General features: G+C 45.3%; 1 long non-coding RNA gene across 2 annotated transcripts in view; it reads left to right on the top strand.

Annotated features, from left to right (window-relative positions):
* Nucleotides 1–1,620: 1,620 nt before the first annotated feature.
* Nucleotides 1,621–16,527, top strand: part of LOC104006543 (uncharacterized) — a 495,672-nt gene continuing 480,765 nt past the window's right edge. The window contains exons 1-2 of one of the 2 annotated variants that reach the window (XR_010157320.1): nt 1,621–1,866; nt 13,934–14,041. This is a non-coding gene — a long non-coding RNA (uncharacterized LOC104006543). The remainder of the gene's footprint in view (nt 1,867–13,933; nt 14,042–16,527) is intronic. The other variant, XR_010157321.1, reaches the window with a different exon arrangement.

Genomic DNA, 16,527 nt, shown 5'->3' on the forward strand with positions numbered 1-16,527 from the left:
ATGTATCCAACTCCAGACTTCGTTTTGTATCTGGTCCACTATGCAGAACTCCTTTCTCATCGTGGGTTTTATTCTACAGGATTTTATTGTTTCTTCTGCAATCTAACCTCCATTGCCCTCATTTGCACCAATCAGTATATGTCTAAACCCAGATCGTGAACAGGGTTCAAGATCTTGCCCTTGAGTTTGCTGTAACCTGTACAAATCAGTGGATATATGCCATAAACTGAACATCCCCCCCTAAATTCATCTCCAGTGTGATGGTATTTGGCTGATGCCTTTGAAAGGTGATTAGGTCATGAGGTCAGAGCCCTCATGAATGAGATCAGTGCCCTTATAAAATAGATCCCAGGGAACTCCGTGGCTACTTCCTCTATGCTGGGTGAGGAGTCAGCAAGACAACTACATAAGGAAGCGGACCCTTGACAGAGACGCTGAAGCTGCTGGCAGTCTTGGACTTTGTAGCCTCCAGAAGTATGAGAAATAAATTCCTCTTGTTCATAAGCCACCTAGTCTATGGCATTCTGTTATAACAGCCCAACCAAGGTAATACAATAGTTCTCCCTTATCCATAGGTGATACGTTCCAAGACTCCCCAGGGGACGCCTGAAACTCTGGATAGCATTGAACGCCATATATACTCTGTTTTTTCCTATACATACATAACTATAATAAGGTTAATTTATAAATTAGGCACTGCAGGAGGTTCACAACAATACCTAATTACAAAATGGAAGAATTGTAACATAATACTTTAATAACAGTTATATAAATGTGGTCTCACTCACAAAATATCTTCTCGTAGTGTATTCACCTCTTTTTGGACTATGGTTGACTGGATAAATGAGACCACAGGAAACAAAACTGCGGAGAAAGGGGGACTTCTTTCTGTCTAGACAGAAGCTGAAGGATTGCCGAAGTTTTGAAGCTATCACAGCCAAGCCTCATCTCCAGCCAAGTGGTTAGCAGACTCCCTTGTGGCAGTTTTACCAATTGGATTTTTAATGTTTCATTCCATTTTAGCTCAGCTTCTAGGACAGAATCTGTGATATAGAGGTGAATAATATATTCAAATGAATGAGGACGACAGCACTGTCAACAGTTCAGAGAGTCCCAGAAAGGGCCTACTGTCTTCTCATGGTTTTACATTTTCCTGCCTGCCACCCATCCTGCAGCGTCTTCCCTGACACAGCCTGAGCTTCTTTAGCACTCCCACCCAAATTTCCTTTTATTTCTGTGCCTTTGGCAATTGCTTTTCCTCTACTTGCCTCCAATATGAGACAGAAATGTTAATATGATCTCTTACTCTCCTCTCCAGTTCTCTTTGTTTCTCAGAACATTCTAGAGAGCGTCTAGTAATAGTGACAGCCCATGTCTCTGTATTCCTTGCTTTCCTTCATCTGATTAAATAATACTGAGGAACAGAATCTTGGTCCCTCTTGAGTTCGTCCAAATACCATGTACAGGCCAGCATGGCAGCTTCCACCCTTTCTTTGAGGCAGTCAGGTTGGAGGGGGTCCCCTGGAGATACTCCAACCAGCCTGCCAATGCGGTGGAGCCTCCCGAAGTCGTACCGTTTGCAGCGGGGAGGAGCTTGGCCCTGCCTCTTCCTGTGGAACCTGGGATTCAAAGGGTGGGCCGGAAGTGCTCTAGCCAGGGGACTCTGGCCTTACGGAGGATCCCTGTTTCCTCCTTTTTTTTTTTTTTAAACCCTTTTCACCTAATAAAACCCTGCTTTTCTCACCCTTTAAACTGTCTGTGAGCCTAAATTTTCATGGCCGTGGGACAGAAAAGAACCCCATCTTTGCTAAACCAAGGAAAAATCCTGCAACATTTTTGGCACGCAGCGTGGGGCCTGGAGAGGAGGTGAGTGAAATGGGGATTCAAAACCTCTCACTGTTGCTCCTAAGCATGTTCATCCTTGGACTTCTGAATGTGGGAGAAAGGCCCCCAAACCCTGTCGCTCCCAGGGGTCAAGGGAAAGGCCCTTCCCTTCTTTTTTGGGGACCGACAGGCAATGGGTTGGCGGGGGGGCGGCCCTCCTCGCTCCCCGGTCCTCTCCCTGCCAGGCAGGGAGGCATAGGCCTAGGGTCCGCACAGCGGGCTGGCTGGTTGCCAGCCGCAACTGCTGCAGCCTTCCCCTTCCCCAGCCAAGGGGTTTTACTCCATCTTACAGTAACTGAACTAATCTCCCTGGTAGAGGAAGCACTTGCATAAGAAGAGGTTTTTCCCCAGGCGTTTTTAAACTTTTTTTTTTCTTTCCTCTTCTCCACCTTGACAGCAGTTAACTTTTAATTTTTTTTTTTTTTTTTTTTCCTTTTAGAGGATGTTTTTACTAGGCCAGGCCCCACAACTACCACTGTTTATATTTTCTGCAAGGATTTGGTTGTGAAATCACGCCTCCATCTTTTTTTACATCCTGGGGGCATGGCCATAACCTCTTAGCAAAGCTTTGTTTCTCAATCCTGCCTTAGGGAGTAAGTTTCTCCCTGGTTTAATATCTGCCTGTTCTCCCAGCCCTGTCTCATGAAGAACCCCATCCGGGGACTGGGTTTTCTCCTGCCTGTCCATGTAGTTATATGTGTGTTTGTATATGACGTCTGTTAAAAGAGTTCTAATTAATTTGGCCTAAAGAAGGACAAGTGCTTGGATTTAATTTTTTTTAATGGGAAGTGAAAAGCTGTGGTACCTTTCGGTTCACGTGACTTTAATCTTTGAGAAATAAAAACAGCCCTAAAGACTATTGGTAAAATGCAGGTCAGATGCAAGGTTTGCTAAGTGTTGGGAGGTTACAAACAGCTTTTTGGGTTTTGAGAACTATTTGACTTGCCGGCTTCACAACTGGTATGGCCTGGGGATGTATGGAACTAACCACGCCCTTAATTAAGAAGGCAAACCTTGGTTGCAGTTAGCACACAAAGCAACCTACAAAGTTTTACCTTAAAGTTAAAAATTGCTAGGAGTTACCATTGTAACATATAGTTGAGACTACTGAAAGTAGATTTACATGCAAGGTGTGTTAGAAAAGTAAAATGTGTTTTTTAGTAAAAGGGTATAAGAAGCCATGGAAATGCAAACTTTTGCCTAGGGTTAAAGGATTATTTTGATTTAAATTAGGAAAAAGTTGAAGGTTCAATGAAGTGGTGGAAGAATTTTGGAAATTAATCTTGCAGAAGAGGTTCTCTGTGTGAACACATTAAATTCACAGGGGTTGTAAAAGGTTTTTGCTTCTTTACATTTCTAAGTCATCATTTTGGCAAAATAAATAATTTATGGTAATCTGGAACTCTATTTCATGTAATCTGGAACTCTACTTCATAATATCAAGTGTTTTAAACCTTGAACATTTAACAGCTTTCCCGAAATCAAACTTCAGTTTCAAAATTGTCTTCCCTGGCACCTGGCTTTTTGAATACTTCAGAGGGCCCCTGAAATATCCAGAAAAGAGAGGTAAACGGGATTATTTGACAGGTACATGGGATTGCCAAAATGATGTTCAATCTTCTTTAGGTTATATTTTTGGTAAATAGTGCTAATATATATTCCAAGATTGTATGGGATTTCTAGAATTCTAATGTCTGAGTATATGCTATCAATCACAATTAAGGCTGTTATGTTAAGTTATTGTAAACTACAGAGATAACCAAACTTCTTTGTCAATTGTGTTTCTAACTGTAACTACCTTGGACATTTGCTATTCACCAACAATTGTCTTGTTTTAATCCTTTTCAAAAGATGGTTTAGAACTTTAACAGGTGCTCTCAAATGTAGGCTTCTGATAACTTTAGAGATTGTAACATTGGAATAAAAGAAAATGTACAGGACTCATAAAGAGCTGAAATGCTCATGAATAGCAAGCAAACAAAACAATAGTTCACTAAATATAGACTGAACTCAGAAAGCTGAAGCAACCTTTTTGACTTTTGTTTGGAATATTGCTGATCCATGTTTTGTTTTTCAGAGTCAAGGAAACTTATTTTGAACTATTTACAGCCTTTAATAATTAAGGTATATACTCCTGTGATCAAAATTTGGAGCATGTTTGTTTCTCTCTGCCTGGTTCCTCTAGAATTTGGTAACTATGAGTATTCTTAAGGCAATATAGTTGTTTGCATCAGTGCAATAAGAATCCATTTTTCTTTTGCAAAAGGACACAAGTGGAGAAAGTAGTTATTTTACTAAGGCTTTGACTAGAAGGGTATGCTTCCCTTTAAGGAGTCAAGCTCAACTTGCAGAGCCAATAAAAGGCCCATGGGGAAACTGGCCTCATACCCTTGTCTATGCAGTGCCTGTACAGGGTTCCTGACCTGTGGTCAGTAAAGAATGTCACTTTCTAGCAGGTCCAGGAGCTCCAAGTTTATCTAGGGACGTTAAGAGGGAGGATCACCCAACTCGCAGGTATTTGAGGATACAAACCCATGGCTGGGCTGGGCTTTAAAAGGTCTTATCTGTGATTTCTTGTGGATCACACTTCCATCAAAGCCAATCCAAAAGGCCTATGTAGAAATAATTATTCTTGCTGCATTTTATGCAAATAATCAGGCCAAGTATAAGACTAAAGTCTATTTAAATAACTTGGTCCTATGATCATTTGTTTCTTAACAAAAATGAGGACTGGAGAGAGAGAAATTATGTTTCAAAACTTGTATATTTGTCATTAAATTCTAAACTCACAAGTTGTTTTTAAGTTTTTGCCTACAGTTTAGACAAACCCTGCTTGTTCTGTGAACCTACCAGTAATTTCTGGCTGCAGCTCAGAAAGAATGAAAGGGATGGGTAATGTGGAAATCTGGATCAGTATTTTAGTTCTGAGCAATTATTCTGCAAATCCTGCCAGGTGTTGGAATAAATAGGGTGCCCATGATGTGAAGGTTTCCTTTTGGGGAAAGTAAGACCAAGGGAACTAACCAAAGTCAAGCGCCATACACCCAAATCCTAGCAAGCATAACTATAGCTGCCAGCTAGCAGGGTGTGCCACAAGACATCCCCTTTCCTCTCCCTTGTTGGAGGAGGAATCAGTTCCACAGCTTCACCTTAGCATTTAGCTTATGATAAGGAGTCCATGCAACACCCCCAGAGACACATTTTTGTCCCAGATCCAATTCCAAGCTTTGGGTTAAAGATCGAGAAAGAAAACTGGATTTAAGGGATCCAGAAGTAGACAGCAATAGAGGTTAAAAGGCACAGCGCAGGTGAGTGTGGCTGATTCCTGCTGCTTAAGCCAACCCCAAGCTTCCTGTTTCATGGATAAAGGCACGTTAGTATCCGTAGCATAAATGAGGTCTAGGGAACTCCAATGCTACTGACAGTAGGAGGGATAGAGGCATAGGTTAGAGCAGTTTCACTCGTGTGCCTGTGAAGAGACCACCAAACAGGCTTTGTGTGAGCAACAAGGCTGTTTATTTCACCTGGGTGCAGGCAGGCGGAGTCCGAAAAGAGAGTCAGTGAAGGGAGATAGGGGTGGGGCCGTTTTATAAGATTTGGGTAGGTAAAGGAAAATTACAGTCAAAGGGAGGTTGTTATCTGGCGGGCAGGGGTTGGGGGGGTCACAAGGTGTTCAGCAGGGGGTCTTTTGAGCCAGGATGAGCCAGGAGAAGGAATTTCACAAGGTAATGTCATCAGTTAAGGTAGGGACTGGCCATTTTCACTTCTTTTGTCATTCTTCAGCTACTTCAGGCCATCTGGATGTATACGTGCAGGTCACAGGGGATACGATGGCTTAGCTTGGGCTCAGAGGTCCTGACATTCCTGTCTTCTTATAGTAATAAGAAAAAATAAAACAAAATAGTGGTAAAGTGTTGGGGTGGCGAAAATTTTGGAGGGTGGTATGGAGAGATAATTGGCGATGTTTCTCAGGGCTGCTTCGAGCGGGATTGGGGCAGCGTGGGAACCTAGAGTGGGAGAGATTAAGCTGAAGGAAGATTTTGTGGTAAGGGGTGATATTGTGGGGTTGTTAGAAGAAACATTTGTCATGTAGAATTATTGGTGATGGCCTGGATACGGTTTTGTATGAATTGAAAAAGTAAACGGAATAAGAGAAGGAGAAAAACAGGTATTAAAGGACTAAGAATTGGGAGGACCCAGGACATCCAATTAGAGAGTGTCCAAGGGGGTTCAGTGTAATTACTTGTTTGGTTGGTGAGTTTTTGGCTCTATTCTTGACAGAGTCCTTTTTTTAAGTTGGAGGCTGAGCTTAGTGAGTTGTGTTTTTAAAAGACCATTTGTCCGTTCTACCTTTCCTGAAGATGGAGGACGGTAAGGGATATGAAGGTTCCACTGAATACCGAGAGCCTGAGAAACTGCTTGGGTGATTTGACCTAGTAAAGGCCGGTTCGTTACCACACTGTACAGAGATGGGAAGGCCAAACCGAGGAATTTTGTCTGACAGAAGGGAAGAAATGACTGTGGTGGCCTTCTCAGACCCTGTGGGAAAGGCCTCTAGCCATCTTGTGAAAGTGTCTACCCAGACAAAGAGGTATTTTAGTTTCCTGACTGGAGGCATGTGAGTAAAGTCAATTTGCCAGTCCTGAGCAGGGGCAAATCCCCAAGCTTGATGTGTAGGGAAGGTGGGGGGGCCTGAACAATCCCTGAGGAGTAGGAGAATAGCAGATGGAACACTAAGAAGTGATTTCCTTAAGAACAGATTTCCATGATGGAAAGGAAATGAGAGGTTCTAAGAGGTGGGCTAGCGGCTTGTAACCTACATGGAAGAGGTTATGAAATGATGACAGAATAGAATGGGCCTGTGAGGCTGGAAGATATTTTCCTTGGTCTAAGAACCATTTGCCTTGTGTGGGAAGAGATTAATAGGTGGAAGTTTTAGTGGGGGAGTAGGTGGGAGTGGCCAGATGAGAAGGAGAAAAACTGCCATGAGGGATAGAAGTTGGAATGCTAGCTGCTTTTTTTTTTAGCTACATTATCAGCATAAGCATTGTCCTGAGCGATGGGATTTGATGCCTTTTGATGGCTCTTGCAGTGAATGACTCCAGCTTCCTTTGGAAGTAAAGTGGCTTTGAGAAGAGTTTTTATTAAAGAGGCATTAATGATGGAGGACCCTTGCATAGTGAGGAAATCTCTTTCTGCCCGTATAACAGCATGGTGGTACAGGATATGGAAGGCATATTTGGAGTCAGTATAAATATTGACGCATAGTCCCTTTGCAAGAGTGGGGGTTCAAGTTAAGGCAATGAGTTCAGCTTGCTGAGGGGTAGTGGAGGGGGGCAGAAAATATATGCGTCAGGTGTGAGGAAGAAAATAGATTTTGGAAATTATGAGAACTGTAGAGAGTGAGTTGAGCATAGTTTGTGATTTTGAGGGCCTCTGAAAGTATTAAGACAGCAGCAGCCACTGCACGCAGACATGAGGGCTAGGCTAAAACACTAATGTCAAGTTGTTTGGACAGAATGGCTACAGGGCATGGTCCCGGCTCTTGTGTAAGAATTCTGACCGAACTAACCATGCCTAGGAAGGAAAGGAGTTGGTGTTTTGTAGAAGGGATTGGGGTTTGGGAGATTAGTTGGACACGATCAGCAGGGAGAGCACGAGTGTTTTTATCAGAATTATGCCGAGATAGGCAACAGATGAGGAAGAAATTTGGGCTTGACTGAAGTAATGGGGGATGTCTGTGAAGCCTTGCAGCAGTACAGCCCAGGTAATTTGCTGAGCCTGATGGGTGTCAGGGTCAGTCCAAGTGAAAGCAAAGAGAGGCTGGGATGAAGGGTGCAAAGGAATAGTAAAGAAAGCATGTTTGAGTTCCAGAACAGAGTAATGGGTGCGGAGGGAGGTACTGAGGATACGAGAGTTATATGGGTTTGGCACCATGGGGTGGATAGGTAAAACAATTTGGTTGATAAGGCGCAGATCCTGAACTAACCTGTAAGCCTTGTCTGGTTTTAGGACTGGCAAAATGGGGGAATTGTAAGGGGAGTTTAAAGGCTTTAAAAGGCCATGCTGTAGCAGGCGAGTGATAACAGGCTTTAATCCTTTTAAAGCATGCTGTGGGATATGATATTGGCATTGAGTGGGGTAAGGGTGATTAGGTTTTAATGGGATGGTAAGGGGTGCATGATCAGTCACCAAGGAGGGAGTAGAGTTGTACTAGTAGATTAAGGTGGGGAGATACAAGGGGAGGATGTGAAGGAGGCTTTGAACTGGGGAAAAGGGCAGCAATGAGGTGTGGCTGTAGCCTAGGAATAGTCAGGGAAGCAGATAATTTAGTTAAAATGCCTCGGCCTAATAAGGGAACTGGGCAGGTGGGGATAACTAAAAAGGAATGCATAAAAGAATATTGTCCAAGTTGGCACCAGAGTTGGGGAGTTTTAAGGGGTTTAGAAGCCTGGTCATCAATACCCACAGCAGTTATGGAGGCAAGGGAAACAGGCCCTTGAAAAGAAGGCAGTGTGGAGTGGGTAGCCTCCATATTGATTAAGAAGGGGATGGACTTACCCTCCACTGTAAGAGTTATCCAAAGCTCAGCATCCATGATGGTCCAGGGGGCTTCTGAGGTGATCGGGCAGCGTCAGTCTTCAGCCGCTAAGCCAAGAAGATCTGGGAAGGAGTCAGAGAGCCTTGGGCCAGAGTTCCAGGGGCTCTGGGAGTGGCTGCCAGGTGAGTTGACAGTCCGATTTTCAGTGGGGTCCCGCAGAGATGGGACACGGCTTAGGAGGAATCCCGGGCTGCGGGCATTCCTTGGCCCAGTGGCCAGATTTCTGGCACTTGTAGCAAGCTGGGGGAGGAGGTTCTGGGGGAACCTCTGGCAGCTGCGGTTCAGGCATTTGGAGTTGTGTGCTGGAGATGTGGCTGGGGTTTGTCTCACAGTGGAGGCAAGGAATTGGCAACTCAGAAATGTGTTGCTGCCTGGCTGCCTCCTCTCTATTATTGTACACCTTGAAGGTGAGGTTAATTAAGTCCTGTTTTGGGGTTTGAGGGCTGGAATTTAATTTTTGGAGCTTTATTTAATGTTGGGAGCAGATTGGGTAATAAAATGCATATTGAGAATAAGATGGCCTTCTGACCTTTCAGGGTCTAGGGTTGTAAAGCGTCTCAGGGTTGCTGCCAAACGAGCCATGAACTGGGCTGGGTTTTTATATTTGATGAAAAAGAACCTAAACGTTAACTGATTTGGGAGAGGTTGGATAAAGAAAAAGGAGTATTAACCTTGACTTTGCCTTTAGCTCCAGCCACCTTTTTAAGAGGAAATTGCTGAGCAGGTGGGGGAGGGCTAGTTGAGGAACAAAACTGTAAGCAGGACTGGGTGTCAGGAGGGGAGGTGATAAAAGGATTATAGGGTGGGGGAGTGGAGGCTGAGGAAGAATTGGGACCTAGCTCAGCCTGGCGAAGAGCAGCCTGGGGAGGAGGGGAGAGGTCAGATGGGTCTGTAGAAAAGGAAGATTAGAAAGACTCAGCGACGCTTGGGGTTGGGACTGAGGGGACAGGCAGGAGGGAAGGAAGGAGGATTTGGGACGAGTTGCCTTGGGAACAGACTGGGGAGGGACCTATGTGTAAAAGAATGCCTGGACGTCAGGTACCTCAGACCATTTGCCCATTTTACAACAAGAATTATCTAGATCTTGTAGGATGGAAAAAATCAAAAGTGCCATTTTCTGGCTATTTGGAACCATTGTCGAGTTTGTATTGGGGTCAAGCGGCATTGTAGAAGAAAATAAGGCGTTTAGGTTTTAGGTCAGGTGTGAGTTGAAGAGGTTTTAAGTTTTTGAGAACACAGGCTAAGGGAGAAGGAGGAATGGAGGGTAGAAGGTTGACTGTAGTGAAGGAGGCAAGTCCAGAGAAAAGAGAGGGTAGAGACATGGAGAGAAGTGGTGGGGGGTGCTTGCCCCCCAGGAAAGTGGAAAAGGGGTAGAGACATGGAGAGAAGGGGTCGGGGGGTGCTTGCCCCCCAGAAAAGTGGTGCTTGCTGCTAAGGGTGAAGGACCAACGCAGGTGTCCCCACATGTGCAGACACCTCTGAAACGTGGGTGAATAATCAGGCAGGCATCCCTGCACGATTAAACACCAAGGGAAGACTGTCCTCCCGAGTCCATGACCGGTGCCAGAGTTTTGGATTCATGGATAAAACGCGTCTCCTTAGTGTCTACCAGAAAAGGAAAGAAACTCCCCTCTGTCTTTGCTCTCCCCTGTCTTTGCCCTCCCCTCTGTCTTTGCTTTTGCTCCTGGTGGTCGTCTGCCTGACATCTGAGCTTCAGCCTCCATTTATGCACTGACAAATCCCAAATTAAGAGAAGGGAGAAATTTAAGTGTGGCGCCAAGATTGAAAGGAGAAAGAGGTTGAGGGATAGTGAGAGAGGTTGGAGAAGAGAGTAAAGAGAGGCCGCTTAGCAGTGTTAAAGTTGGTGAGATGTTCCTTGGGCTGGTCAGTCTGAGGACCCGAGGTCGTAGGTGGATCTTTCTCATGGAGCAAAGAGCAGGAGGACAGGGGATTGATCTCTCAAGGGAGGTCCCCTGATCTGAGTCACGGCACCAAAATTTCACTCACATCCGTGTGAAGAGACCACCAAACAGGCTTTGTGTGAGCAACAAGGCCGTTTATTTCACCTGGGTGCAGGCAGGCTGAGTCTGAAAAGAGTCAGTGAAGGGAGATAGGGGTGGGGCCGTTTCATAAGATTTGGCTAGGTAAAGGAAAATTACAGTCAAAGAGGGGTTGTTCTCTGGCGGGCAGGGGTGGGGGTCACAAGGTGCTCAGCAGGGGAGCTTTTTAGCCAGGATGAGCCAGGAGCAGGAATTTCACAAGGTATTGTCATCAGTTAGGGAAGGAACAGGCCATTTTCACTTCTTTTGTCATTCTTCAGTTACTTCAGGCCATCTGGATGTATATGTGCAGGTCACAGGGGATACGAAGGCTTAGCTTGGGCTCAGAGGCCTGACAAGCGATAATTCCTGTTCTCTAGGCCCTCCCTGCTTCATGGGTGCAAGCCACTTTGGCACACATGGCGGTGCCTGCCAAGGTTGCCAGGACTCGGGGATGCGGGGATGCAAGGATGGAAGAGGGAAAAAGGATGCTTTTTCCTCTCTCCCTCATGTATCTTGGGTATCAGCTAGGAAGAGAAGGGAACCAGGGATCCCTGCTTCCCTCTTTCTAGATGCGTGGCCAACCACTGGGACTCCTTTGAAAAGTGCCTTCTTTTCCCTTTCTCCTCCTTTGTTCAGTTAGGTAATTTTGTTTCCATACTGCAGGACACTCCCTTCAGATGCATCCTCCAAACTGGAAAGAGTTAATTTCCTAAACCTTCAACTGGTTGGCTTAGAATTGGGCTCAGGGGAAGGGAACCCAGAAGCTCAACATGCCGGCAAAAGGGTAAAGATTTTTTGCCAATTGGTCTTTTGGCCTGTCTCTCCCTGTGCAAACTGGTAAAAGGCCTCGGAATTTTTTAGCTGTCCTTACCCCTCCCCCCTTGTTTCATTTTGATGCATGTCTTGTAATAACCCTGTTTTTCTGTTCTTGCCTTCAGGCCATCAAATTCCAAACAGGCAACCAGAGCCTCTGAAGATGGCCCCTTCTGGGGATCCTCACATAGGCCTCGGAGGAAGCTCTGACTGCCGTTTCCCCAAAACAGCACCCCCGTCTGCAGAAAGTGGTTAAGATTGGTCTTAGTCCTTATCCTTAATCTAACGGGAGTTAGATATACTTCTTTAGACGGGGGAATGAGACAGCCAGGTGGGAGGGGGTCCCTGGAGAAACTCCAACCGGCCTGTCCACTGAGGTGGAGCCTGGGAAGTTCGAGCCCTTTGCAGTAGGGAGGAGCTGGCCTTGCCTCTTCCTGTGTGGAACCTGGGATTCGGACGTCAGGCGGGAAGTGCTCTAGCAGGGGACTCTGGACTTGCGGAGGACCCCTGTTCCGCTCCCCCCCCCCATTTTTCCCTGTTTCACCCAATAAAACCCTGCTTTACTCACCCTTTAAATCATCTGCGAACCTAAATTTTTGTTGTCGCGGGATGGACAAGAACGCCGTGTTTAGCTAAACTAAGGAAAAGACCTGTAATACCTTACAGGGAGCAAGTTTGTTTTCCAGATGGAAAACGCTGTGCACAATTGCGTGCCTCACACAGGTGTCTCGTCTTCTCTTTATAGGTTAACACCTAAAGGAGATAATTACTTAAAATCCATCATTCATTCCTGATGTTCCTTCTCATTTTATTATTTATTTATTTATTGACATGGATTCTTGCTCTGTCGCTCTGTCTGGAGTGCAGTGACTCGATCTCAGCTCACTGCAACGTCTGCCTCCCAGGTTCAAGCGAATCTCCTGCCTCAAACTCCTGAGTAGCTGGGACTACAGCCACCACGCCCTGCTAATTTTTGTATTATTTTTTGGTAGAGATGGAATTTCATTATGTTGGCCACACTGGTCTCGACCTCCTGACCTCAGGTGATCTGCCTGCCTCAGCCTCCCAAAGTGCTGGGATTACTGATGTAAGCCACTGCGCATGGCCACCTTCCCATTTTAGAGAACAGATAACATCACTGAAGAATGCTGACAGTACAGGGAAGGAAAAAACCTTTCCCCCTACTTCCTAAGTCAGGCCCTGTAAATCTGACTCACAAAAGACAGATTAACATGAAAAAAAAATAAGTTTATTTAATGTAAGTTTTATATGACACGGGTCTTTATAAGGAAATGAAGACTTGAAGAAACAGTTAAGCCTTCTCACTTTTATACTAGATTTGATGTGCAGAAAGTCTTGGAAAACATGACAGGACAAAAGCTTTTGGGCTAAGGTTAATAACCTGGCAGAAACTTAGCAAGGCCTGTTCATTACTTTCCTCATGGCATCCCTCCATCTTCATAGATAGGAGTGCTCATTTTCTGGGAGTACAGGGAGGGCTCCTCTCACAGGAGGGTTCTGTGATCTGCTTCAGGGAGAAGAGGGAGGTCAGTCCTTTCAACACCTGCCATTTCTCAAATTCTGTTTAGAGTATGCAGCATGTCAAGTTACCAAATTTGGGGGCAACATATTCTGAACCTCATCAACAGATAAAGCAGAGGTTAAAGTGACTCTCCCAGCTTACATTAGCTTTGTCTTAAGAATCAGATGCAAAGACATCATCAACCGAAAAGCAAATATTCAATCAATACGTTTCAAAGAAGTTTAAAACAAGAAAAAAATAATGGTGAGGGTGTTCCCTAAATAAACAGGAGTTTACCATTTGCCTAATTTGTTTCAAATTCTTTAAGGTGAGAATATAAGTGTTTCCCCCTCACTGCTTCATTATGTGGGTTACTACAGGAAGTGCTGCATCTTACTGTTAATTTGCTGATGTTAAATTAGCACTTATATGTCTCTTTCTTTGTAACTTTAATAGAAATAATCATCACGTGGAATTTTAGGTCATTGTTATTTGAACTGTTTGTTTAAATTCAGGAATATTTTACCTTAAACTCTGGTCCTACTAGTGGGCCTACTCTTAGTATCGTTTGGCTTTTGTGTGTTGACCAAACCTGTATAAACTAAGTAAGTTTTATAGCTGAAAGTGTGCTTTCCAAAGTCAATTACTCTAGATTTTTCCCTACTAATATTTATATGACTTTGAAAATTTTACTCTTCAAAAGTACAGATTCATAAAAGAATCCCAGGGTTTGTTCTGGGAGACATGGCACGTCAAAACCTGTCTCGTCAAGTTACCCACTTACCCGTTACCCCATATAATGCCCACAGAAATATGCCATGTGAAGCCACTAGGATTATTTTTACTTTAGGTCTTCAAGACAAATTTATATTTTGTGGCTATGAAAAAAGTTAATGTTCCATCCATCTGTTCTTCCTGGCTAACCTGCTGTTCCTTCCCAAATACCTATGCCTGATTTTCAAGAGCCTTTACTACAAGTGCTCAGTTTTTGTGGGGAAAATTTTCAGAGAGTGGTAGAACAAAAGGTAATATATTAATCATTACAAAGTAGTTCTCCTTAACTTTGTCCAGGTTAACATCAGATTTGTCTTTTGAAAGAGCATCTCTCAACCTAGTGTGTCTGGAATTGGTGGGTTCTTGGTCTTGCTGACTTCAAGAATGAAGCCGCGGACTCTCGCAGTGAGTGTTACAGTTCTTAAAGATGGTGTTTCCGTAGTTTCTTCCTTCTGGTGGGTTCGTGGTCTCGCTGCCTTCAGGAGTGAAGCTGCAGACCTTCACGGTGAGTGTTACAGCTCTTAAAGGCGGCGCGGACCCAAAGAGTGAGCAGCAGCAAAATTTATTGGGAAGAGCGAAAGAACAAACAAAGCTTCCACAGTGTGGAAAGGGACCCGAGTGGGTTGCCGCTGCAGGCTTGGGCAGCCTGCTTTTATTCCCTTATCTGACCCCACCCACATCCTGCTGATTGGTCCATTTTACAGAGAGCTGATTGGCCCATTTTACAGAGAGCTGATTGGTCCATTTTCACAGGGTGCTGATTGGTGCATTTACAAACCTTGAGCTAGACACAAAAGTTCTCCAAGTCCCAACTAGATTAGCTAGACACAGCACTGATTGGCGCATTTACAATCCCTTAGCTAGACACAAAAGTTCTCCAGGTCCCCACTAGATTAGCTAGACACAGAGTGCTGATTGATGCATTTACAGTCCTTTAGCTAGACACAAAAGTTCTCCAAGTCCCCACTAGATTAGCTAGACACAGCACTGATTGGCGCATTTACAATCCCTTAGCTAGACACAAAATTCTCCAAGTCCCCACTAGATTAGCTAGACACAGAGCACTGATTGGTGCGTTTACAAACTTTGAGCTAGACACAGAGTGCTGATTGGTGCATTTACAAACCTTTAGCTAGACATAAAAGTTCTCCAAGTCCCCACCCAACTCAGGAGCCCAGCTGACTTCAACTAGTGGATCCCACACTGGGGCCACGGGTGGAGCTGCCCGCCAGTCCTGTGCCACGTGCTCACACTCCTCAGCCCTTGGGTGGTTGATGGGACCGGGCGCTGTGGAGTATGGGGCAGCGCCTGTCGGGGAGGCTCGGGCCATGTGGGGGCCCACGGGGTAGGGGGATAGGGCATGGCGGGCTGCAGGTCCTGAGCCCTGCCCCATGGGGAAGCAGCTGAGGCCTGGCGAGAATTCAAGCACGGCGCATGTGGGCTGGCAGTGCTGGGGGACCTGGCGCACCCTCCGCATCTGCTGGCCCGGGTGCTAAGCTCCTCACTGCCCAGGGCCGCTCTGAGTGTGGGGCCCGCCGAGTCCACCACCACCAGGAACTCATGCTGGCCTGTGAGCGCCAGGTGGAGCCCTGGTTCCTGTCCGCCCCTCTCTCTCCACACCTTCCTGCAAGCAGAGGGAGGCTGGCTCCGGCCTCAGCCAGCCCAGAGTGGGGCTCCTACAGTGCAGCAGTAGGCTGAAGGGCTCCTCATGTGCGGCCAGAGTGGATGCCGAGGCCAAGGAGGTGCCGAGAGTGAGTGAGGGCTGCTAGCACATTGTCACCTCTCACTAGGAGAGTTGGGCCAAATTGACAATGGGGGTGGGCAAGCAAAAAAGGAACATATTAATGTTGGATTTTTTATTTGTTTGTTTGTTTTTGAGGTAGGGTCTCACTCTGTCAGCCAGGCTGGAGTGTAGTAGCATGATCATAGCTCACTGCAGCCTCGACCTCCCAGTCTCAAGTGATCCTTCCACCTCAGTCTCCCGAGTAGCTGGGACTCCAAGTGTGCACCACAATGCCTATCTAATTTCTGTATTTTTTGGGAAGACAGGGTTTCGCCATGTTGCCCAGACTGGTCTCAAACTCCCAGGCTCAAGTGATCCTCCTGCCTTTGCATCCCAAAGTGCTGGGGCTACAGGCATGAGCCACTGTACCTGGTGTGTTGTTAATTGGAACGCCATTAGGCTGAGATGCCTTCTGTACCTTGGGTTTCTAGGTAAAGAAACCAAAACCCAATTCAATGTAAACAATAAATGAACTTAAACCTAACCAATCAAAAACTGCCAACTAACCTCTAACTAGGATTCCAAATAAGGCAAATGCCTACCTGTAGCCAATCAAATAATTTGTTTACTCTGCCTCTGAGCTCAGCCTATAAAATCCTGCCACTCATGTTGCTGAAGCAGAGCTCTCTGAACCTCTTCCAGGTTTGAGTGGTGTCTGGTTCATAAATCCTTAATGCTCAAATAAACTGTGTTAAATGTATTTTGTCTAAAGTTTTTCTTTTAACAGTGCTAAAGAAAAAAGTACTGTGACTTTTGTTAAAACAATAAGGTAGACTTTAGTCAGGACTATTGCAATAGATGTAGGGACTATTGCAATAGATGTAGGGACTGCTATGGGGTTTTGCAGTGGGGAAATGAGATTGGCTTTAACTCCAAATACAACAAAACAGAGTGGGAATTTACAGCCAAGGAGTAGAGGTAGGGGAGGAAGGGGTTCTGTATAGAAAATTGTTATGAGGGTAGGCTAATTTTTGCTAAACTGCCCTAACAGGATTCTTGCTGAAGTCAGGCCAGGGTGATCAGACACCATCTGGAAAATGATGGGGAATGAGGAATTTGGTCAGATTATAGAGGGTTATCAGATATCAAGGGTGAAAGATTCTGGCTG

This window comes from Pan troglodytes, chromosome 4 (genome assembly GCF_028858775.2).
Source record: "Pan troglodytes isolate AG18354 chromosome 4, NHGRI_mPanTro3-v2.0_pri, whole genome shotgun sequence".
NCBI classification, from domain to species: domain Eukaryota; kingdom Metazoa; phylum Chordata; class Mammalia; order Primates; family Hominidae; genus Pan; species Pan troglodytes.